Source organism: Leucopleurus acutus (genome assembly GCF_964270905.1).
Source record: "Leucopleurus acutus genome assembly, chromosome: 16".
Taxonomy (NCBI): domain Eukaryota; kingdom Metazoa; phylum Chordata; class Mammalia; order Artiodactyla; family Delphinidae; genus Leucopleurus; species Leucopleurus acutus.
The window spans coordinates 87,509,959-87,534,746 of record NC_139158.1 but is presented as its reverse complement, the minus strand read 5'-3'; the positions used below and the strand labels follow the sequence as shown (position 1 = coordinate 87,534,746).

Sequence of the window (24,788 nt, the reverse complement as noted above, 5' to 3'; positions counted from 1 at the left end):
CTCCCTCCAGACTGGGTTCCGCAGAGGCTGGGCTCCCCTGGCCCCCTGTAGCCTCACGACACAGGCACTCCAACAGTTATGTCACAGACAGAGAGACACATACACAGAGAGGTGAAGTCAGGACCTGAACCCAAACCGAAGGGTGCGGCCTCCTGGCTGAGGGACACCAGGTCAGCCACCTTGGCACGAAGCATGAGACGGTGGTGTAGAGCTGAGGGCAGGAAATGAAACACGCCTCCCTTCAATCCCAGAGATGGTGGGCTTTGCAATCAGGGTGTGAGGACTCTCAAGCCCAGTTCCGACAGCTTCCAGCTGCTTGGCGTGGCCAAGTCGCTGCCGTGCTTGGAGCCTCCCTCCTCACCTGGATGGACACAAGGACCCCCTCTGCCCCCGCCCCATGGCAGGGCTGCACAGAGCCCAGGGACCCTCAGTGATGTTGATGATGGAACATATTCTCGTCAAGTCTCCATTACTAGGAATTTCGTCCATTTACTCCACAACGGAAGTACCATGACTTCGTCAAGTTTAATTACTACTTGGCTAAGTAATTTTTTTGGTCCTTAGGTACTGTTATGGAAAATACAACTCTGACAAATCATTTTGTATTCTCAGTTACTCAGTGCCTACTAAATAGCGCTTTAGAGCCCATCCACAGGAAAATATCAATAAATACTTTTGTATCTGCTTATAGAACTATATGATTACCTGAGACGTCTAGAGGCAGTCAGCTACTTAATTTGACTAAAAAGAATTCCCTGTGGAACTTTAGCATTTAAGTCATGATTCTCCAGCACCGCTTACACCAGAGATCGCAGACGTTCTTGCAACAAGGGGCAACATTTCCTAGTCTAGGACAGAACCACCCTAAGAAAAATCAGCACACACCTGGCTTAGTTACTAGGTAAGCTAGTCACTGTGGTTCATCACCTGCTTGTTCACAGGTACAGACAGATCACTGACTTTCAAAACCTTAGAATTAATTTTCTTTTCTGTTTTTTGTTGTTGTTTTCTACTGCTGAGTTTTAAGAATGCTTTGTATATTTTGTTATATTTTAAAATATTTATTTATTTTTGGCTGCGTTGGGTCTTCGTTGCTAGGCGGGCTTTCGCTAGTTGTGACGAGCGGGGGCTGCTCTTTGTTGCAGTGCGCGGGCTTCTCGTTGAGGTGGCTTCTCTTGTCGCAGAGCACAGGCTCTAGAGCACGGGCTCAGTAGTTGTGCTGCACGGGCTTAGTTGCTCCGCGGCATGTGGGATCTTCCCGGACCGGGGCTCGAACCCGTGTCCCCTGCATTGGCAGGCGGATTCTCAACCACTGCGCCACCAGGGAAGCCCCAGAATGAATTTTCTTAGTTTCAGTGAACTGCCAGCAACTATGACCAAACTTGAAAGGCTGACACCTGTTCAATGATACACGCATCTCCCAATCCCGGGGATTAAAAAGCAGGTTCTGCATACCCAGTCCTTAGTGCCCGGCAGCTTTCCCTCCCCCACCAGGTGTGGCGCGACCCTGTGACACTTGGTGCCAGAATGTGGTGGAGCAATGCGGGACATTCTGCCTGGACACTGACACCATCAGGCAAGTTCTCCCCACACAGAGGAACAGGTTAATGCTCATGTGGATTCAAGAACGTATGGAACCAAGAGCTTCCAGAAAAAACAACTTGGTGATAAAATCCAGCCAGTGAAGATGTGAACCAGAGGAAAGTCATCAACAATGGAAGCCGGGGCAACAGGTCTGCAGGCAGGCGACAAACCCACAGAAATGCAAGATCCCGACTGAGGGGCAGCAGGAGCTCCAGCAACAAACCCACCGCAAACCTCCTGGCCCCCACGGCGGGTCAGCACACAGGTGGGCCAAGTGTGTGCAGCCCCTCGGCCCCAGCGGCCCCTGGCACACGGGCGCCCCTGGTTAAGGGGGCGGGTCTGCCGTGGTGAGAGAGCAGCAGTTTTATTAGTATCACCGTGATCTTCTGTTTGCCAAATTCGAGGGAAACTGGAACACTTCTATTTAAAAGACGATGTGGGGACTTCCCTGGTGGCGCAGTGGTTAAGAATCTGCCTGCCAATGCAGGGGACACGGGTTCGAGCCCTGGTCTGGGAAGATCCCACGTGCCGCGGAGCAACTAAGCCTGTGCGCCACAACGACTGAGTCTGCATGCCACAACTACTGAAGCCCGCATGCCTAGAGCCCGTGCTCCACAAGAGAAGCCCTGCTTGCCACAACTAGAGAAAGCCTGCACGCAGAAACAAAGACCCAATGCAGCCAAAAATAAAATATAAATAAATAAATTTTAAAAAGTAATAAAAATAAATTTTAAAAAGTAATAAAAATAAAATAAAAGACGATGTGAGTATCTTCGGAAGGTAAGTTAACTTTGAGGACCAAAAAAGAGTCACAGTAACTAAGCCGACACTTGCCCACAGCACACAAATGTAAGTGCCTGTTCACAACACCCAGCTTCCCTAAAATAATTCACAAGAGAGCCATTACTTGACCCCTGGGGCCAAGTAACCCAGGAGCACCTTCATCCCTCACCCTTGAAGAAGCATCCTTTAAAAACAAAGCGACAGGGCTTCCCTGGTGGCGCAGTGGTTGGGAGTCCGCCTGCCGATGCAGGGGACGCGGGTTCGTGCCCCGGTCCGGGAAGATCCCACGTGCCGCGGAGCGGCTGGGCCCGTGAGCCATGGCCGCTGAGCCTGCGCATCCGGAGCCTGTGCTCCGCAATGGGAGAGGCCACAACAGTGAGAGGCCCACACACCGCCAAAAAAAAAGACTTATTCTTTGTTGTCTACCATTTCTTTACCTATTCCCATACTATTGCTTGATTTTTAAAATCATTATTTTCTGTAGCCTTTTCTGCATTGCATGAACTTTTTATAAATCTATGTATGTATCTTTTTTATAAAAACTACAAAGTTGTCGTTCTTGTGCTTCCAGACGCATGTCTGCCCTCCTAGAGGCTCTGTCACAAGTCACTTCCAGGACACACGACTTTAGCATGTCGGACTGTCGCGGGTACTGAGAACCCAGCCTTCCTGGCCGACAAGGTCCTTTAGCCCCAGGAGTCTGGCCCACAATCCCGTGCACTAACTTCCCTCTCACAGCCGGCAAGTCTCCAACAGTCCCCACAGAATCCCTTCTCATCAGAGTTCAAGAGCAAGCTGTCCATTTGGGGATCTGTTTTGGCTACTAGCCAATCAAAGGGACCTTAACGGAGGATCCAGCCAACCAGGGTCTAGTCAACTCCAAATTCTCCTAAGAACCAGCAAACATCCTCACGTGGACTCCCTCCAACCCAATTTTCAATCATTAGAGTTTTCTGACATCACAAACAGTAAGAGCGAGAGACTAAATAAACTTCGTTATATTTTAATGAAATCACTGACAGCACAGCGATGGGTCTGGACAACTCAAGCCTAAGTTAATTATGTCTAAGCCAAGAAGTCAAACACCAGAAAAGAGCAAGCTGGGGGCAGTAGAAGTCAGCACAGGCTTTAACACCAAGGCTTACTTTGGTGCTATTCGTCAAAGTATTATTACTCTAGAAGCTGGTGTGCAAGCTTTTTGGTAAAGGGCAAGACAGTAATATTTCAGTCTTGTGGGCCATACAGACAGTCTCCACGTCCCAAGTTCTCAGCTCTGCCTTTGAAGCATGGAAGCACACAATGTCTAAAAGAATGGGCACAACTGTGCACCCATAAACCTGACTTAATTACGGAAGCAGGCACAACCCTTGCCCCAGGGGTCAAGTAATGGCTCTCTTGTGAATTATTTTAGGGAAGCTGGGTGTTGTGAACAGGCACTTACATTTGTGTGCTGTGGGCAAGTGTCGGTTAGTTACTGTGACTCTTTTTCAGTCCTCAAAGTTAACTTTGCACAAATACAAAACGAAGACGTGGGCAAGAAATGTTGTGAATATGCATTTCCAATCAAGACGGCAAAATCCAAAGAAATTTGTTGCAATGTGAAGCAATTAGGCCAGACAGCAGCAACAGCGCCCACCCCGAAAAGCTGCTGGAAAAGCTGTGAACGAGGTGATAGCATTTTTGACATAAACCATCCAAGTGTACTCACTGTCGTCCCCCCGTCAGTCACTCTTCTTACTTTAGATCATGGTTTAAGCACCACTAGCTCTGGCTTCCGAGGGTTTTTCCAACTGGAATCTTAGGTTCCCATGTAATACGGAACAATGACCCTGATAATATCTTCATACCAAAGAACAGAGAAACGAGATCCCTTACTTTGTGAGTTTCTCCACTGAGATGAGGAGAGCCCGCTGACTGCATCAGATACAAACTTTCCCCGAGGAAGACACCTCCCTCCTGTCACCGCTGGCGGGTACGGGATTCCGGCACAGCGACAGTGCAACCCTACACCCAAGCAATAAAGACGACTTTCAATGTGCTTTGCTGGGGCTCCAACGACGATGACTCTGTTCACAGGACACACGTCTGTCTCGAAGGGCGTTTACCCTTCCCCAGGATCACAGGTTCAAAAGCATTTACACACACGCCGGGTGCTGGGCAGGAGACACCACCCCTGATGCCGGGGAGTGTTGGGGCGGGAAGACACCCTAAATCAGGGTGAGCATAGCTCCCCTAGAACACCGTGATGGGAGCAGCAGAGGCCCACTGCAGGATCACCTGGCTGCAGAAGACAGAATGAATATGGACAGAATCACGCCCAGGCCCAGCAGTCACACTGCTGAAAACCAGAGATCAAGAGAAAATGGACACGTTGCGGAGGAGCGAGCGTGTGAGCCATACCCTCCTCGTTAGAAATCACAGCACCCAGTGGGTAGTGGTGCCCAACTTGAAAGCGCTCAGATAAAATACCTGTCAAACCAGAATTCTATTTCCAGAAAGAACACCCCTCAGAAACAAAGGCTGAAATGAAGACATTTTCCGACAGAGACTAAGAGAACCCATCACAAAAACCTAAAATTCAAGAAACACCAATGAGAGTTACCTGGACCGAGGGGAAATGACACCAGATAGAAACCAGCGTCTTTAGAAGGAATGAAGGCCACTGGAAGTGGTGAGCACGGAGGTAACAGATGATCTTTTCCTCTTTCTTTTTAAAGAATACACAAGACTCCTGGAAGCAGGAACTGATCAACCTGGGCTTGTGCGGTTTGTGCTGCAAGTAAGACAAACAGGACAGCTTCGCACAGAGAAGCAGGGGTGGGGGAGAAATGGACACCTTATGTGAAGTAGGCAGCACAGAGCTCTAAGAAAAGCAAACACCACACAGGGTCATCAACAGAAGGACCGACAATTTCTGTCTATTCTATACAGAACACTACTTACCAATAAAAGAAGGATAACATACTGACACAGCAATGAAATCAATAAATCTCAAACACAATGTGTTACGCAAACAAGCTAAGAGACACAAAATGACTCCATTTATACAAATATTAGGAACAGGAAAAACAAGGTCGTGATATAAACCAGAAAAGCGACTGTTTCAGGGAGGTAAGGGGACCTCCTAGGAGACAGGAATATTCTTAATTTAAATGCAAGAGTGGTCTCACAAGTGTACACACCAAAGCTCACTGAAATCCAGTTAAGATCTGTGCCTTTCACTGTATGTCAAGTTTACCTGCAGGAAACAGAGCAGCCGTTGTAATTAACGTGATCTGTTCTCAACATGAATTAGATACTACGAGAGAACCAAATGAAACATAAAATTCTCTACTCTGTGATGGCAGGCTGCCTGTTTTTACAACTTTCATGGAGACACAGAAAGACATCCGTTTGTCTGTCATTCTGTGGCTGCCCTCAGCAGAGACTGTGTCACCAGGTAGCCGAAAATACTTACATCTGGCCCTTTAAGAATAAAACAGCTGCTATGAACATGATTCAAACTGGTATTTTATAATTTTGAGTCAGAAAATGAAATAAATGCTGTCCAAGCATAAAAATTATTACATGTAAATTTCTACATCATTTTCACACACGTTTCAAAAGTTAACATTCTAGTTAGAAACTAGCCACTGCCAGGAAATACGCACTTTTAAGTTTCATGCTCAGTTGGGACACGGTCTTGTAACTAAGAGAGTGACCTGAACTGCAAACGGACAGATCTGACTTCATTCTTAGCACGTGTGATATTGGGAAATGCATCTAGGAGGCTCCTGTCAAGCAAAAAGGTTGTGGAAGACAGTGAAGGGGAGAGAGAAAGAATCGGGTTTTGTGGGGTTTTTAAATCATTAAAATCAACTTTTTTCAAAAGTCTTAATATTTTATTTTCTTAATTTTCTTTTTTTGAGGTTTATTCTAATTTTATTTTTTAAAATTTATTTCATTGAAGTATAGTTGATTTACAATGTGCTAATTTCTGCTGTACAGCAATGTGATTCAGTTATACATATATATACATTCTTTTTCATATTCTGTTCCATTATGGTTTATCACAGGATATCAAATATAGTTCCCTGTGCTATACAGTAGGACCTTGTTGTTTATCCTTCTTAATTTTCTATAGTGATCGGGTATACTTTAATGATTTAAAAGAAATAAACATTTTTGCAAAGCAGGAAAAAAGATCATCCTAAAAATAATGTCCCACAAGTGACAAACTGAAGACCATCCCCTTTGCACCTGGTCAGCGCTCTCCCCTCCCCAGAGTTGGTTTCTCCCATTGTCTTGTGACCTGTCTTCTGCTTCCCTCGATTTCCCCCATCTCCCCAATACCTGGCACCACAGGCACACAGCTCCAAGCTCAACGCCGTGAGAAGGCTCCACTAGAGTGTCACGGGGGAAACCAGGTGTCCTCTGCCGCCAGCCTCAAGGTCCAGGAACAGGCCAGCTGTGCTGAGGTGGTGACTTGTCTTTGCCTGAGGAGTCCAGGAGTCCAGCACCTGTTATTTGTTTTGTTTTCTATTTTTTTGGCTGTGCTGTGTGGCTTGCAGGATCTAAGTTCCACGATCAGGGATTGAACCCGGGCCACAGCAGTGAGTGCGCCAAGTCCTAACCACTGGACCACCAGGAAATGTCACGTCTGCTATTTGAGGTAGCACCTCAGCATTTTGGTTTTTCCTAAACCCGTTTCGATTAAATTTCAAAGGCATCCCCGAGGCCCATGTCAGCACCTGGGGAGCAGCCACATCTACCTGAGCTACACCTGCTATTAACTCAGGAACTGCCATCCCAGCTATTCTCCCAGCCTTGGCCCCAGGAGGGTTAGGTCCTGACCTTTAGGCTGCGTCATTTTCAGTAACACATACCTTTAAAAACAAACAATGGGCACATTCTGCAAATCTGTAGTGCGCCCTGGTGCTGCTAGGAAGAGTACTGGGGCTCCTCCACATTGCGGGGCAGCCAAGCCACACACGAGCAGGGAAAAATGGGCTTCAAAACAGTCAAAGCTCGCCAACCCCAAGAGGCAGGGGTCCGGTAAAGGGGGAGGCTTTTCTGGAGCATACGCAGTCTGTCCTCCCTCACTGCCGCCAGGACAAGTCTGTAAAGCACGGCTCTACTCCTGTCACCACCCCACTCAGGTCCTTCCCCAACAGCCCGCTGGCTGCAGCATCAAATCCCAGCTCCCGGTCCTGCCCTACAAGGTCCTATTGGACACAGACCCTGTCTGACACCAGCCTCTTCCTGCCACTGCGCCCACTGGGCCTCACGGCCTGACAGCTCGCTCTTAGGCAGAGGCAGTGCTGCCAACCCTGAGCACCTGGGGTCTCCTCAACGTCCTGCCCACTCCTACGTGGAAACCCTACTGAGACCTCCGACCGTGAAGCGAGATCCCTGGTGCCAGAAGGCCAGTCCTGGCGCCTGCTCCACGGATGTACAGCAGAACCCATCACATTCTATGGAGCCATCCTGAGCCTTGAGCATATGTCTGTGTGTTGTTTATTTGTTCAACAAATGTTTAGGAAGCACCTGCCATGTGCCACACTCCGCTCTCAAAGCTGGGGATTTAGCAGTGAACAAAATAAACGAAATGGACAAAAATCCCTGTGCTTGCAGGGCACGTCTATGCTCCTTAGAAGACTTAAACATCTGCAGGGGAAAGAGATGTGTATTCTGACTCTTGTATCTCCGTGTGTAAAATCAGCACGCACTGAATGTTTATGAAGAGTTGCTGTTGAATTCAACCTACTATTGCAGGAAAAAATCATATGCCAACTTTGGAAAAATCATATGCCAACTTTGGAAGAACAGATTTGAAGACGTCTTGAAAGGAAGGCTATTTGGTTCTGTTTTTGTTTTTGTTTTAATCCCCCTCCCTCCCTCCCTTCCTTTCTTGGTTGCGCCGGGTCTTAGTTGCAGCAGGCGGGCTCCTTAGTTGCAGCACGTGAGCTCCTCAGTTGTGGCATGCAAACTCTTAGTTGCAGCATGCACGTGGGGTCTAGTTCCCTGACCAGGGAGCGAACCTGGGCCCCCTGCACTGGGAGTGCAGAGTCTTATCCACTGAGCCACCAGCGAAGTCCCTTGGTTCTGTTTTAAATATTTTATATAATATTTGATACACAGAAAGGAAGATATGGTACATATAAGTCATGATGCATCATGATAAAATAAACACCATGATCCCATCCTTCAATTTAAAAACTAGAAAATTACCAATAATTTTGAAACTTCCTGCATTCTCCCCATACACATTACCCTGAAGCAATGTTTATTACAATCCCTTGCTTAAAGAAATTTACCTCATATGTTTCTCCCTAAACACTATTTAGTTTTAATTTTTTCAGCTTAAAAAAATGGTCTTGGGCTTCCCTGGCGGCACAGTGGTTAAGAATCCACCTGTTGGGCTTCCCTGGTGGCACAGTGGTTGAGAGTCTGCCTGCCGATTCAGGGGACATGGGTTCGTGCCCTGGTCCGAGAAGATCCCACATGCCGCGGAGCGGCTGGGCCCGTGAGCCGTGGCCGCTGAGCCTGCACATCCCAAGCCTGTGCTCCGCGACGGGAGGGGCCACAGCAGTGAGAGGCCCGCGTACGGGGGGGGGGAGACTCCGCCTGCCAATGCACGGGTTTGAGCCCTAGTCCGGGAAGATCCCACATGCCACGGAGCAACTAAGCCCGTGTGCCATAACTACTGAGCCTGCGCTCTAGAGCCTGCGAGCCACAACTACTGAAGCCCGTGTGCCTAGAGCCTGTGCTCTGCAACAAGAGAAGCCACAGCAATGAGAAGCCCGCGCACCGCAACGAAGAGTAGCCCCCCTCGCCACGATTAGAGAAAGCCCGCGCGCAGCAACGAAGACCCAACGCAGCCACAAGTAAATAAATAAATAAGACCTTGTTTAAAAAACAAGTGGTCTTAACACTGTGCATGCAGCCTTCTGGGACTTGTTTTCTTTGGCCCGTGACTTGTTTTTGAAACCCAATATATTTCTGAGATTCTCCCAAATTGCTGGATATATCTATAATTCACTCATTCCTAGTACTGGACAAATTCCATTTGGGAACAGGCCACAACTTGTCAATCCATTCTTCTACTGGAAGATGCCTGGTCATTCCCAGGTTTTGCTATTACTGGGGTCCTCTGAACCTTCTGAGCAATTCCCACCTACAGTTTCTCTAGGGCAGTGCCGGGCACGGGGTGATGCCCTGCCAGCTCAGGTTAGTGCTAAGGGCAGAAGTTGACAGCAAAACTTACCCAACTGTCAAAGCAATAGCAAATAAGCACAGGAGAAGATACTCAACATCTCTACCCATTTGGGAAATGCAACTTCAAACTACAATGAGATACCACTACATATGTATCAGAATGGCTTAAAAAATAACCAGACAACACCCAGTGCTCGTGAGGGTGAACAGTGGCTAGACCCGTACACTGCTGGTGGCACACCAAACGGGGCAGCCACTCTGGAAGAGAGCTGGAAGTTTCCTATAAAGTTAAAGACAGGCTTTCACGTGACCCAGCCATCCCGCTCCTGAGCATTTATTCAAGAGGAACGGGAATTAATGTTCACATGGAAAACCTGTACATGAATATTTATAATCGCTAAACCCAGAAACAACACATATGTCCCTGTGAAAGGATAACAAATTGGAAGGTGAACACAATGGAGCACCACTCGGCAGCAGAAAGGAACGAAGTGTCCATCACACGACGTGGAGGATTCTCAGTAACACTGGGCTGAGTGAGAGAGGCTGGCCGCAGAGGCTAGAAGCTCTATGATTCCATGTACGTGACATTCTTGAAAAGACAGCTATACCTACAGAGAGCAGAACAGTGGATGCTGTGGGCGTGGGGGGTGGGTACGGATGAGCATGTTCCACAGCCTGAGCAGGGTGATGGTTACACAAATCTCTATGTATTAAAACTCAAGAGAACCGCACATCAAAAAAAAAGGTCAATTTTACTGTATGTTTATTTTAAAAACGTAAAAAGAAAAAAATCTGGGCTTGCATTTTTTTGTTTTGTTTGCAACTTATTCTTCTAGCTAGTCATTTTCATTGTAGTTTACAAAAGTATCAGCCTGTGACACAATGGAAATTAAAACAAATAAAATCTGGTCCTTCACCACAAACAGATTAGGAAGAACTGTTGTAGGGTGTGTACCTACAAGTGGAACTTTAGGGTCCCAGAGAAGGGGCAGGCCAACCGCTTCCCAGATGACCACACCCCACAATGATGGGCGCCCCCAGCCTTCCCGATTTCCCACCCATCTCTTTTTACTTATCACGAACACAAGTTCATACATTTTTCTATTGTGGTAAAAACTATTAGGACTGGCCACCTTAACCACTCCTACGTGTACACTTGGGTAGTGTTGCCTATTTGCACATTATCATGCAACAGATCTCTCACTTTTTCTTTTTTTTTGGCCACACTGCACGGCATGCGGGATCTTAGTTCCCTGACCAGGGATTGAACCCGTGCCCCCTGCAGTGGAAGCGCGGAGTCCTCACCACTGGACTGCCAGGGAAGTCCCTCTCACAATTTAATGTAACTGAATATATCAAATCCGTGTGAACGTATTTTTTCTCTTTTTTGTTCAATAAATCCTTCTCCATCCCAAAATCCAAAGCGAATTCTCCTACACTTTATTCTGAAGTTTTGTCACCCACAGGTCCTCCGCTCCATCTGGGGGTTAGCCCGGGCCCGGCATGAGGCGCAGACCAGCATCACCCGTCTGAGCAATGGCAGCCCCGAAGCCCCAGGCGCCCCCACAGCATGTCCAGTCTTCCCCTGGGGCCTGCGGGTGCACTCTAACCTCCGCAGGGGAGGGTTATGGGTGGTGGTGAGGACTCTCTACCTGGTTCCATTCTCAGAGTACTTTATTCAGAAACCTCCAAAATTACCTGAGGCAGTCTCAAAAATTTTTACAAAAGCTACAAATTCTGTTACTTCTACACACATCATTAAATAATACTTAAAACAATCATATTTTAATACAAGCATCCATTACAAAGACAAGGTGGTTTAAAAGCAATGAACAGAGACTCCCCTGGCGGTCCAGTGGTTAAGACTTCGCCTTCCAATGCAGAGGGTGTGGGTTCGATCCCTAGTCGGGGAGCTAAGATCCCACACGCCTCGGGGCCATAAAACTAAACATAAAAAAATAAGTAAAATAAAAGTGATGAGCAGGTAATCCCATGAGCCACACCTCCTGGTGTGCAGACAGGTTTGCCCCCTGTGTCCCCTGGGGACAAGCCGTGGTGGGAAGGCCACACCAGGGCCTCGCACTGTCTCTGGGGATGCCCCTCCGAGATGCAGAGGTTTCCAGGGCTGCCATGGAGGTGCTCCAGCCTCCCCGCCCGCTGCTGGTCATTGCAGGAACGTGGCTGGACAGGCAGCCTTGAAAGCCGCTGTGTTGCCAGGGGTAGGAGGACAGAGTGCCCGGAGTAAAGAAAGTTCCAGGCCACAACGATAATACATCGTATCATGGGTAGTCTGAAAATACAGAAGCTAAGAAAAAGGCTAATAATGTAAGAAAAAGGCTGTTAGGAACCTGGGGAGAGAGAGGCACTACTCTAGGAAGAAAACGTCATCAGAGCAGGGTCCAGGCTCTGTAAGGAACGTGGTTTCCACAAGTGGGAATAACGTAAACAATTTATGGATTTTCAGCAATAAACTTACAGACAAGCACCTTTATGTTTACAAAACACAATGTAAATTTCTCTTGACAGTGTAAAAGTAAAAGGACAAATGAAAGTCAGAGGAGGAGAAGGGAAGAAAGGAAGAAAGGCTGACCCCCTCCAGTTAGCGAGAGGACAACGCATGCTGCTGATGGCGCAGGACCAAGTCCTGTCACACAGGGGACAAGGGGTAAGCGCAGCTACGCTGGGACAGGAGGACGGAGACGCTGCTACGTCGGGTCAGGACAGAAGGAACAGGGGATCCGCCAGGTGATGGGTCGGGACACAGCCATGAGGTGCGATTCAGTGACCGTGAGCCAGCACCTCGGGGAGGGGATGGGGTGCAGCCCGGTGCAGGCACGGCTGCATAGCCTCCCACACTTGGGGCCTGGCCCCACAGAAGAAAAACTTCACTGAAAATAAAGATACTAAAGACAAAGTACAACTGGTGTTCCAAAGACAGCTGACCTCTCTCCTTTGAAGGAAGCGTCATTTAAAATCCATGATGAACCTTGGAAAAAAGACATTCAAGAAACAGCTGGGGGCGTGGGGGCTTCCCTGGTGGTCCAGTGGCTAAGACTCCGCGCTCCCAATGCAGGGGACCCAGGTTCAACCCCTGGTCAGGGAACTAGATCCTGCATGCATGCTGCAACTAAGACCCAGAGCAGCCAAATAAATAAATAAATAAATAAATATTAGGGGAAAAAAAAAGAACCAGCTGGGTCTGGAGCACTTCACCTCCTCAGGGGGGCCAACTCCTACCGGTGCTGGGGACACACTCAGAACACGGTGGAAATCCAGTGGTTTGAATGCATGACTCCGAACTCATTATCTGTTCCAGAAGGAAAAGATTAATACACTGCAGAGTAGAAGGAAACGGCCATCAATGACCTCCACAGACATATCTGAAGAATTATAAGCAAGAGTCAACAAACATGGAAGGGGTAAAAGGGACGATGCTGAGTCTCACAGTCGTCCGTTCCCTTTACTCCTGACTTAAAATGAATTCCAAACGTAAAGAATTCCTAAATTCTTCAGGAAAATAGAGGAACCCCTAAAGATGCCATCTTTCTTCCTTAATTCTAAGAAAAATAAAAAGCAACAGTGATGCCAAGCCTTAAGACAAAGAGGGAGAATTAGAGTCAAACGGATCCGTGTTTAAGAAGGGCTCCCCGCCAATCATCAAAGCACCAGAGAGAATGGGTCTAAAGCCCAGGCAGACGGGCCAGCCTACCAAAGAACAGTAACTAAGTAGCACTTTCACCTAACAATAAGCACAATGCTTGGTCACAAAAAGAGCATGTATTCCAGTACTAAAGACACAGAACCCTCGGCCCTCACAGAGGGAGCACGAGGCTGACCAGCAAGGGCTCAGCAGACACCCCCGGGGCAGCTGAAAAGCCCCAGCATGGCCGCACCCTAAGCCCTTCTGAGGTATAAACTGAGCAACTGCCCCAGTGCCGGCCGAGCATTCAGTACAGTCTATGGAGTTAATTTTATCAGTAGTGACTTATGTCCAGAAACCAAATAAGGATTTTCTTTCATAAACTAACGCTTACATACAGTCAGTCAAAAGGAAAAGGTCAGAAGTTGAGCAAAACAACTCTAACTATGTGTCTGAATACAAGGAGAGTCAAAAAAAACACTGAACATTCTCAAAAGCCTGTGACTCAGAGCGGAGGCTGCCTATGGCCCAATGTGGACGGGAGAGCCCCACTTCCGAGCCGGCCCTCCTGGTCCTGCCTGCCCAGCATCCCTGAGGTGCAAACAACAGGGCGACACTGCCTCTGTGTAAAGCGCGCCTAAAACAAGCTGGAACCCTGACACCAGAACATGACCGACAGACACAGGTGACATTTCCATCATCACAGCACTGGGGCCAACAGGTACTCACCTATGCACAAGGCTGCAGAAAGAGATTCTAGGAAGACCAGTGCTATGGCCAAACATTTCCAGAAAACCTTACCATCTTCTCAAAGCTAAATATGAAACTAGACAGTGGAAGGCAAAAGTATTTCTTATAAAAGTAATGAGCACGGGAGCTTTCTGGGTGTTGGTGTTCTAACCTCACAACCCCTACAACCTCAGGTACTGAAGTCACAGGTACCCTTCAACCCAGGCAGCCACCTGCCGCCCCCGGCCCTCCGCGGACCAGGCCTGCGGATCAGCAGATAGACCGGAGAACCGGAGGTATCTGTATTGTGACAGAAAGGGCGTAACGCTGACTGGCAACCAGGTGCAAGTCCACTCTCGCGAATGTTTACCAGGAAGGATTTCTTACTATCTAGAGACCATCACGACATTCAAATCCTCAACTTTGAATATCACATGAAAATACTTGTGAACAAAGTCACGGTCACACAGAAGCACGTAGGCTAAGAGACCTACTTAACGCTCCCGGGAGAGCCCACAGGCTCAGAGCAGTGCAGTGTGTGACACTGACAACCCAACGACCCACCGGCTTGGGGGCAGCTCCACCCCCAGGGAGGGGACTGGACACTCCAACTCCAGAATGAGCAGAAGCCTAAGATACACATAGCGGGTCGAAGTTCATCAAACGCAGCAGATGCAGCCACGACGTCTTCTGTGTCTCCAGCAGGAATGTGTCCCGAAACGCATCCACTGGAAACCGCGCTGCACTGGGACGCCCCAGGCAGGGCTGCCCCATGTGAAAGCCCCTGGGGAGGGGGCCGCCAGGGTTCCCACTGCTGGACTGACTGCCTCTGATGAAGCAATGGACCCTGCAACGATGACCAAAACCAACCATTCTAGTACGAAATCAAGTATGAGCTGCACGAATTACCCCAGGACGAGCCAAGTGTAGAGAGACGCCTGATGTCAGAAGCGTGTCAAGACACACGCACTGCACATGCTATCACAGTTGTACTGGTGACAGAACTTATGATTACTGCTGTAATTTTACCAACATGGTACCTACAACCTAGGGAGTGCTTACCATGTGCAGGCATTTAGGGGCACACATGCTCCGGACCAAGAAGCCTGTGGGGCAGGTGCCCAGTCTAGTGGGTGATGAGAGTGCAGCTCTTGGGCTACCTGGCTGGGCTGGAGCCTGGCTCTGCGACACATGGGCTCAGTGACCTGGGCAGTTACTCAACAGCTTCATCTCCTCTTTGTCCAGTGGGGCTGCAGACAGCCTGGCACAGTGTGATCGAGCCGTGTGAAATGTGGAGAACAGTGCCGGGTACAAGATTTACACGAGCCGTTACTGTTACTGCCTCCAACTTACAGATGAGAAGACTAAGGCCCAGAAACGGGGTCATCTGGAGGCCTCTGTGCCAGGGATCAGCAGGACTGGGATTCAGGTTCACACCTGACTCCAAGTGCTGTACAATTCGACGGATTCTCGGTAACCATGTCACAAAGCGGAGTAATTTTTCCCTGCCCTGAGCACAAATAACTTATTTTCTTGTACTAACCTACAAGCCTTATCTAAATAAGGTACTGTATTAACCCTTTACTGTGTTTTTAAACTAAAATATATACACATACAAAGTTTATAATGGTGAATAAAAGTTATGTAGGTTATACTTTATTTGACTCTCAGCTTGAACACTAATATTAATTATTGTTGCATACATTTTAGATGTAAAATCCGTACTTCACTGATTTGCCTTATTGTCGTTTGCCTTTTAAAAATATAGGAAAAGACCTGTCTTCAAGGCTTTACGGGGCAGGCATCTAATCAGGTAAGGCTGTACCGAGCTGCTACTCACTGAAACACGCTCTGCCCCTGTGACCAAAGAGGCGAGCTGTTCGTAAGCTGGATGGTCATTCTGGGGTGAGGAAAGGACAAAGACCCCTGCCCACTCCAGGGAGCAGCAGGGGGGTCTGATGAAGTGACAGGTCTGCCTCACGACACTGCGACTCTGCGAGCAGTTTAAGGAATGCCACAAGTAAAAGGTAAATCACAGACACTTATGAAGGTTTGCACAGCTCCCCCAGAGGAGAGCAGGTCCAAGAGTGCCCCTAACGCCTACGTGCACTGCAGTCCACCAGCCTGAGTGAGGATGAGATGGTGTTAGGAGCTGGCTGGACAGGCTGGCCTACTCGGCCACCAGGACAGCCCCCTCAGATAATGGGTTACAGTTACCCTTGTCATGAATCAATTTTTATAAAAGAAAGGACAGGGGCAGGTGAAACAAGTGTGGGAGTCACGTGGATACTACACACCAGGGAGAAGGATGCTGTTGGTAACAGTCAGTTAGGGTCACCCAATCAGGCAGGATGATGCAAGAGAAAACGTCACCAACAGAAACAGCATTTTAAGAGGTAAATTCCGTGTTGTCATTTTAAGGTGTGTGACAGCATTACTTGTGCTTATTCTTCAATACCACACTTTCATACCAGAGAAAATATGTGAATCGCACTTTCCTCATCCACACAATTGGATAACAGCTACCTTGCACGGCTGTCCTGGGGATTACGGCGGATGCGTATTTAGTAACCCTGGCCTGCTCACAAGCAGATTGCTTCAGAGGGTTTGCCGTAGGGGGAGGGGAGGCATCCTCTAAGTGAATTTTAGAAGAAAACAAACTGTTTCCAACAGACAACTATGCTTTGACAAGTTAAGAAATACTTCATAGACAATCCTTAAATTGTAGACGTTCTAGTTTCATCTCAAAATGAAACTGGGCCATTAAATTGCGTTAAAATATTTCAGCTTTACTTGTGATGAGCCTCATGATTCAAAGTATCAGGTAAATACAGTCCAGTAAAAATTGTTACCCAGAATACAACTTCTTTTTCAATTAAAAAAAAAAAAAAACCAGATGTGGCCTGGTTTCACGCATCTTAAAAAGCCTATTTATCACTAAATTATCACTCTTTATTTCTTAACTTACTTAAAATTCTTATTTTAAAGGACACAGCAAAATTTATTGCAACTGGCTGAAAAAAATCTCACATTTTATTATCAAACCCTACAGCAGTAGCTAAATTAGCAGCAAAATATAAAGTGTTAAAATCCTGTGTAGGTGAAGAAGAAAAGACACACACTGCCGGAGGAAATATAAATTTAGCAATATATGGCAAAAATAATAAAGTCTGTATTCTCTGACCTAGAATTTTTCATTATTTATTTTAGAGAAACCCTCTCACAATTAAAGACACTCCTTTTCAGTCAAGGAAGATTCACTGAGACCACCTAACTACAAACCAAACATCTGCTGTGCTGCTAATCCCTTCCAATAACAGAAGGAAAAAACTAAAAGCCAGGCAGTGGCACATGCTCCCTCTGCAGAGCCCGGTCCAGCTCAGTCGGGGCTGTGACGCGGAGCCTATGGTCTTGGACCCCCAGCGCCCGAATTCATTACCTCTGAAGCACCACAGGGCCAGACAGTACACGATAACTCAGTTCTGATGGCTTCACTATAACACATTTCACTCCACCCAGTGAAAAGAACAGAGATGAAGGGCAGAGAGAGCTCTCTAAGAAAGGGGCTGGCCATCCCAGAGATAGCCAGGGCGGGGCTCAGCCGGCAGGGTAGCAAGTCAGCATTCCAATCCTCTGACTTCCAGGCTTGCAACTTTATAACCAACTGGCACAGAATTCCTCAGAACACAGCAATGGAGACGCCAAATGACTGCACATTTCACCGCATACACCGCCATGTTTTCTGGTGTTACATGTTCAGTGTAGAGAAATTAAAAGCACAATAAAATTATCAGTAATTCGGAGCTTCCCTGGTGGTGCAGTGGTTAAGAATCCGCCTGCCAATGCAGGGGACACAGGCTCGATCCCTGGCCCGGGAAGATCCCACATGCCGTGGAGCAACTAAGCCTGTGCGCCACAACTACTGAGCCTGCGCTCACAACTACTGAAGCCCATGCGCCTAGAGCCCGTGCTCTGCAACGAGAGAAGCCATGACAATGAGAAGCCCACGCACTGCAAAGAAGAGTAGCCTCAGCTCACTGCAACCAGAGAAAGCCTGCGCACAGCAATGAAGACCCAATACAGCCAAAAATAAAAAAATATATATTAAATTATAAGTAACTCATGATGATGAACGAGGTTCATTTACACTCATACATTCTAGAAATATTCACTGATCACTCACAATGTATCACAAAATTTGAAAATAGTAGTCGGGTTTAATGTCAGGAAAAAAAGACTACGGTTTCTGCCACAGAACTAAGTTCTAAAAACCAGTGATGTAGATACACCTACAATGGAGTATGATTTTGGAGGGAAGTGGACCTTCGATGTATACGGACAACCCTTGAAAAGCAAACCACTTACGAAGGCATTTTCAGTGACACCCACTGAATGTATGGTCTCACTACACACTCTCTCTTTGGAGAATGAGATTCTGTACTTCTTTTCTGCAATTTCAATGTGAGCTACCAATATGTTTGCAAAACTCTTAGAATTTAAAACAACTCTTACCTGCTAAAGACCAAAACCTATTAAATGTCTGCAAGTACTAATAACCAAGAGAACATACCATTTCACCCATACAACGGCCTCTAACAAAATTAATGCAAAGACAACGAAAGACAAACTCAAAAGTAAGAATTGTTTGGTGATCTAATCCTTAAATCCTCTGGGTTGGATTTCGAGTGACCAATAACAGGCTGCTGTTAATCCTCCTCAGGGGATGTCACTACCTGAGCACTGGCCTTGCTGTCAGCACAGTAAAAGCATTAACAGTTCTCTCATTTTTTTTTTTTTTTTTTTGGCTGCACCGTGCGGCATGTGGGATCTTAGATCCCCCGACCAGGGATCAAACCCACGCCCCCTGCACTGGAAGCTTGGAGTTTTAACCACTGGGGCACCAGGGAAGTCCCAACAGTTCCTTCTCTTAAATGAGGGATAGCATTTTCATAAAATATGACTACTGTCATTTTTCAGCATCTTTGTCACTTAAACTTAGGAAGCAGTTGATGACATACCTTCCCACTTACCATCTCCTGTACTCCCCCAACAGGCAGTAAGGGCAGGTACCATGACCCTCATCTTAGTGGGGCCCCATCATGTGAGCCCGAGTCTCGTCCTCTCTCAGGAAGGAAAGTCTAGTACAGATTCTGCTGACACACAGACAGGGAAGGACTGTGACAGAGCAGGAGATGAGTCTGCAGCTGAAGAATGCTCTGATCTGACCGTCCAATAAGAACATAAAAACAAGCCCCATTTGGGGAGCACTGCAGTTTTAACTACTGCATGGGGAGCACCGTCAAGAGCCAACAGTCTCCTGTCCACCTCCTGGGCAAGAGCGGGCCGTCACCTTCCACACCTGTCTCCTGAAGACACAGGGTCTGTTTCCTTACTGGAAAACTGGCTGCCCTCTGGCTGAGATATATGGTTTGCCTACAGCACTGTATGCTCCAAACCTGGTACAAAGTACTTTATAAAAGAGTAAAGGAATTTTTCAAGGGTGATTATATCTGTGTCTATCATGCCATTTTGGGGCTTCCCTGGCGGTCCAGTGGGTAAGACTCTAGGCCTCCACTGCAGGGAGCCCAGGGTTCAATCCCTAGTTGGGGAGCTAAGATCCCACATGCTGTGCAGTGTGGCCAAAAAAAGAGAAAAAGAATCATTTGTAAATCAATTATACCCCAATAAAAATGTTTTTAAAAAAGCATGCTCATTTTATTTCCTGACTTTAAAAGCAAAGTCCCACCTTAAATAAAATTCCACCTCGTCTCCTTACTCCAGCCTCCCAGCCTCAATTTTAGTCATTCATCCCACACCTACTGAGCATCTTCTCCAGCCCAGAACCAAGGCAAGCACGTCACACCTGGGCTCTGAGATGCACGGTCAGCAAGCAGCCTGCTAGGGATTCTGCCTGGTGGTGTCAGGTCGGTCAGCACAGGAACCAGTGCAGAGGCCTGGCCTCAAGTTCCAGGTCTGAGACTGAGCAAAAAGCACACGTCTCCAGGGTAGCTCAGCACTGAGCACAGCGCCATCCTTCCTCCACGAGTGAGGGGGACTCAAGAGCACAAAGGGCCAAGGAACATGCAGTATCTGTCCAGTCCCAGCACCACGTTAATACAATGAAAAACCAAGAACATAAATTCACTCTGAGTGAAGGTTCTGGAAATGACTTGAGTCCTTCAGTCACACATCAGGATTCAGAGCAGGCCTCAGAACAGTTCACGTTCACGTGGTTCCAACAGATTACTCCACCTCACCCATTTAATCGACAAATGTCGGGACTTCCCAGGTGGTCCAGTGGTTAAGAATCGGTCTTGCAATGCACGGGACGCCGGTTCGATCCCTGGTCAGGGAACTAAGATCCCACGTGCCGCGGGGCAACTAAGCCTGCGTGCCACAACCAGAGACCGCGTGTGCCGCAACTACAGAGCCCACACGCTCTGGAGCCTGCACGCCACAACTAGAGAGAAGACGGAACACCGCAACGAAGAGCCTGCATGCCGCAACTGAGACCCGATGCAGCCAACAAACAAACAAATAAATAAATTTATAAACAAAACAAAACAAATGTCACTGAGTATTTGGGACTAGCATGTGGGTTTTACTTTCTGGGGGGTTAATCAAAGACATGCTTTGATTAATCAAAAAAAATGCTTCTAAAAGCATTATTACCAGTGGTAGATCTGACAAAAAACTTTTTATTTTGCACTAACTATATACTAAAAGTTGCAAAAAGATTTACAGGGAGATCCTAGTACCTTTCTGATCTTCCTCTTAACTGGCTGTCCTTTCCCAAAGGGGAGGTGACTTGCCACACACCTCCCTCAGAACCCAGCCACAGTACTCAGTACTCAGCCACAATGACTTCCCAGTGACATGGTCACTGTATTGCAGAGCTGCTACTACAATCATCACTTCCATTCATTCCAACAGTATTTCCTGGACACGCAGTACGTGCCAGCCACCGTTCTTTGCACAAAACAGCCTCCCTGTGGACCTCACCTCACAGTAAAACATTAAGTATAATAAATATATTAAACAGGACATTAGAAGAATGAAGTGCTGTGGGAAAACTAAGCAGGAAAGGGAGACAGGAAACAGGAAGTGGCGAGCTGAAATTCCAGGTAAAGCAGTAAGGGAAGTCCTGCCCTCCCGGAGCCTAAGGGTGAGGGCGCCAGTGATCTGGGTAGAGCCAGGGACGGAGCACAGGAGTCTGTTAAGAGCCTGGCAAAGAGGCCACTGTGGCGAGGGGCCCGCAGAGTGAGTCAGGGAGCCAGGGATAGGGAGACTGGTCACAGAGGATGGGGGTGGCATGACAGGCATCCCTGCCCCGCAAGGGTCCCCATCCGAGGCCACACTGGTTCCGTAGCTGAGATCCCCCAGCAAGGCCTTGTCTCCTCCACGTGCCTCTCTAGTGTCTGCTCACCGGGACAACCCCTGGCTGCTCTGACTTCACCAGGGCCAAGGGGGCCAGGCATGGGGGTCCTGCAACACATGTGCCTCTCGGAGCCCCGTGCTGCTGGAAGCACCTGCCACTCAGCCCCTGGCTTGGCCACGTGCCATCAGAGATGCCCCAAGTCCCGCAACCCTGACACAGGTGGAAGGAGAGCTGCACGCTCTCAGGAAGTTTCTGAAAACCCGTAAGTCCTGCCTCACAATTTCATCTCTCAAAGTCTGACAGGCACCTCGATCCTGAAACTCAGCACCACGTTTAACAAGAGAGAAGCAAATAAACGAACACAAAATCTCAGAAGCTTTGACTAGAGTTCTGCCTTCAGGCAACCAGATTTAAGACGGGGCAGTATAACTGTCGATGTCAGCAAGGTAGTTTTTAAACAGACAACTAGTAAGGACAAAGGTGTCCAGGACAGCACCTCTCAGTCTATGACCCCTATCACACCTAAACCTGAAAACCAAAACAGAAACTTTTGCTTCTTTTCCTGCATAGCAAAACAGAGCGAATTTTGAGAACTCATCTCTTAGGCACATGAAGAAGCGAGTCCCTGATCCAGCCGCTTAACACAAACGAGTTCGAACCCACGGGAATGAGTTCCTAACCCTCTCTCGGCAAGACTGCAACACAAGGCACTGCTTCAGATGTCCTCGCGGGCAGAGAAAACATTTTTTTCTTACAAACCAGATGATTTTCACCCGCGAGATTAATCTACAGCGCGTCAAGGAACAAAGCTAAATTCCGCAAGCTATAAGCGTAATGACCCAGGCACAGGTTACGTGGCTGCTGGACCGGCGGCGCCCCTCTTTTCGGCCCTCAGGACCGCAAAGACCCTCCCCGAGGCGGGGGCGCCCCGCGCAGACCCCGGCCCCCGAGCGCGAGCTGCGCTGAGGTGGGGGGTGGGGGCCCTGGCTGCCGCACGTCGGGTCTCTGGCCGCCCCCAAGCGCGGGCCCGGTGGCCCGACCGCGGCGCACGGCCTGGGCCTTCCCGCCGCTCCTCCGGCCGCGCCGCCGCCCCCGGTCCCGAGGGGGGAGGGAAGGGGGAGGGAGGGTCGTCGCCATTTCCGCCTCCTGGCGCGCGGCCCCGCCACCCCGCGCCGTGCCACCCTGCACCCCCTCACCCCACCCCCCGTCACCCTCACCTCGCGCCCCGCCCCCGCCTCCTCATTCCGCTCTCGTCACCCCGAACCCCCGCCCGCCCGCCCGGCCTGACGCGAGGCCACCGGCCCGCCGCGAGCTCACCTGTCCGCCTGCCCGCCCGCCCGCCGGCTCCGCTCCTCCCTGCGCGGCGCTGCTGGGCAGCCGGCCGACGCGCTCCTCAGCCGGGGCTGCGCCTCGGGACTCGGCGGCGGCGGCGGCGGCGGCAGCGGAGACGGCGATGGGGGCAGTGGCAGAGGGCGCGGGAGCAGCACCGGCAGAGGCGGCGGCGGCGCGCACGCTCACGCACGCTCACGCACGCACCCGCACCGGCGCGCGCGCTCCCGGGAGGACGTGGGCGCCGGCGGGTCGGAGCCGCGGGAGGGGCAGGCCGAGCGTGCGCCCAAAGGGCTGGGCGAAGGCTCCGCCCACTAGTGGGGCGGAGCCCCGAGTGACAGCCCACGGGCGGGGCCCCGGGAGCTGTGGGCGGAGCTCGCACCGCGGAGTCGGAAGCGTCCACCGCCCCGCAGGGGCGGGGCCGAGCTCGGGGGCGGGGCCTGTTCATCAGAGCGTCAGGTGCTCTCCGGTGGGCCGGCAGGTGCTGCGGCCAGCCGCCCTGAAGAGGTGCGGAGACTTGTCTTGCAGCTGAGTTTGCCCGCGCTTTACGTAAGATTGAGAACGCATAATTGTTCTCGTCAAAGAACGGGAGAGGGAGCTGGTGGGAGATGACCAGGAGGCCGGCGGCCCCTGAGCCACTGTTTGGGACTGACGTTTGCTCATCCGTGCAGCGCAGAGATGCGACTTCCTGCCTTCCTGCCCAATCACCGAAGTGCCGCCGCCATTGTCCGGGCCCTCCCAGAACCACCTACAAACAATGTCTTGAAAGGGCAGTTGAACCAACTTCCACTCACTTCCGTCCCTGTCCAGGTACGACCACTGCTCATCTCACTGACCCCCTGAGGGAGGGGAGAACTGCTCGTTACCCTTCCCTATCACTTCTTATGACAGAAACAGTTCTACCATTTACTGAGTGCATGCTCTGTGCCTGGTACACCGGTATGTGCCAGTTTTCATCCTAGAAGCCATCCAACAGAAATGGCCAGAAATGGCCAGCCTCCCCACTTCCATGCTTGCCCACTGGCCATTTTCCACTCAGCGGAGTCATATTCTTAACAGAAACTTTATGACATCCAAGTCTCCCTAAACACGTTGAGTAAAATCCAAACTCTTTGCCAACAAGCTCCAGCCCCGTCTACCTCTGCCCTCTTACACCTCTCTGCTACCATGCCGGCCTTGAACTGCCCCGTTTGTCCGAGGCTCAGGGCCTGTAAGTGGCAGAGAGCTCAGGAAGTCGCCTGGCGGCCATTAAATTGTGCAACATCAAGCAGGCACTAAAAGGCCTTTGAAAACCAAGAAACAGAAGGGCCAGATTAGTGTCTGTTGATTCAAAAGGATTAAAGATCCCGGGCCAGAATCACAGGAGTGAGAGAACCAAATGAACCCGGTACCAATTTCAGAATGAAGCTGTGTTGGGCACTGCAAGAATGAATGAAGCAGGCCTTAGTGAGTCCCTCCTTGACCTACTAGTTCCACTTTAGGGATATTCTTTCTAAGAAAATGTTCCCCAATACAGAAAAAGTTGTATGCACCAAGCTGCTCTTGATGGTGTTATTTGTAATAGTGAAAATGGAAACCTGCACAACTGTACAAATAAGCACATTCAAATGGAAAAATATAGTTATAAGATGTATACGAAGTTACCTAATAGCACTGAACATTTTTGTGATAGCTCCTGAAAGTAAAATGAGCAAAATGCACGATATATATTAGAAGTACAGGGCTTCCCTGGTGGCGCAGTGGTTGAGAGTCCGCCTGCCGATGCAGGGGACACGGGTTCGTGCCCTGGTCCGGGAGGATCCCACATGCCGCGGAGCGGCTGGGCCCGTGAACCATGGCCGCTGAGCCTGCGCGTCCGGAGCCTGTGCTCCACAACGGGAGAGGCCACAACGGTGAGAGGGGCATATACCGGTTAAAAAAAAAAAAGAGAGAGAAGTACATTATTACAAATATGTCTATAAACAAACAAGCCAACCTGTTTGGAGAAAATAAGAGGAAGAATACTGTCAAATATGGACAGTGGCTGCAGTCCGGCCCTGTGCTTTGCAGACCCTTCAGTTGGGCCAGGTGGATGCCTTTATCCTCACCTTGAGAGGAAACTGAGACTTCAGGGAAGCAGGTGCCATGGCTGCCCTCCAATGCCAG

General features: G+C 49.2%; 1 protein-coding gene across 2 annotated transcripts in view; it reads right to left on the bottom strand.

Moving 5' to 3' along the window:
• The window catches only part of DNAJC5 (DnaJ heat shock protein family (Hsp40) member C5), a 30,070-nt gene extending 7,271 nt beyond the window's left edge, over positions 1-22,799 (bottom strand). For both annotated transcript variants that reach the window (XR_014326805.1, XM_082856377.1), the window contains exon 1: positions 22,632-22,799. The gene's annotated coding sequence lies outside the window, so the exon portion shown is untranslated. The remainder of the gene's footprint in view (positions 1-22,631) is intronic.
• Positions 22,800-24,788: the final 1,989 nt, after the last annotated feature.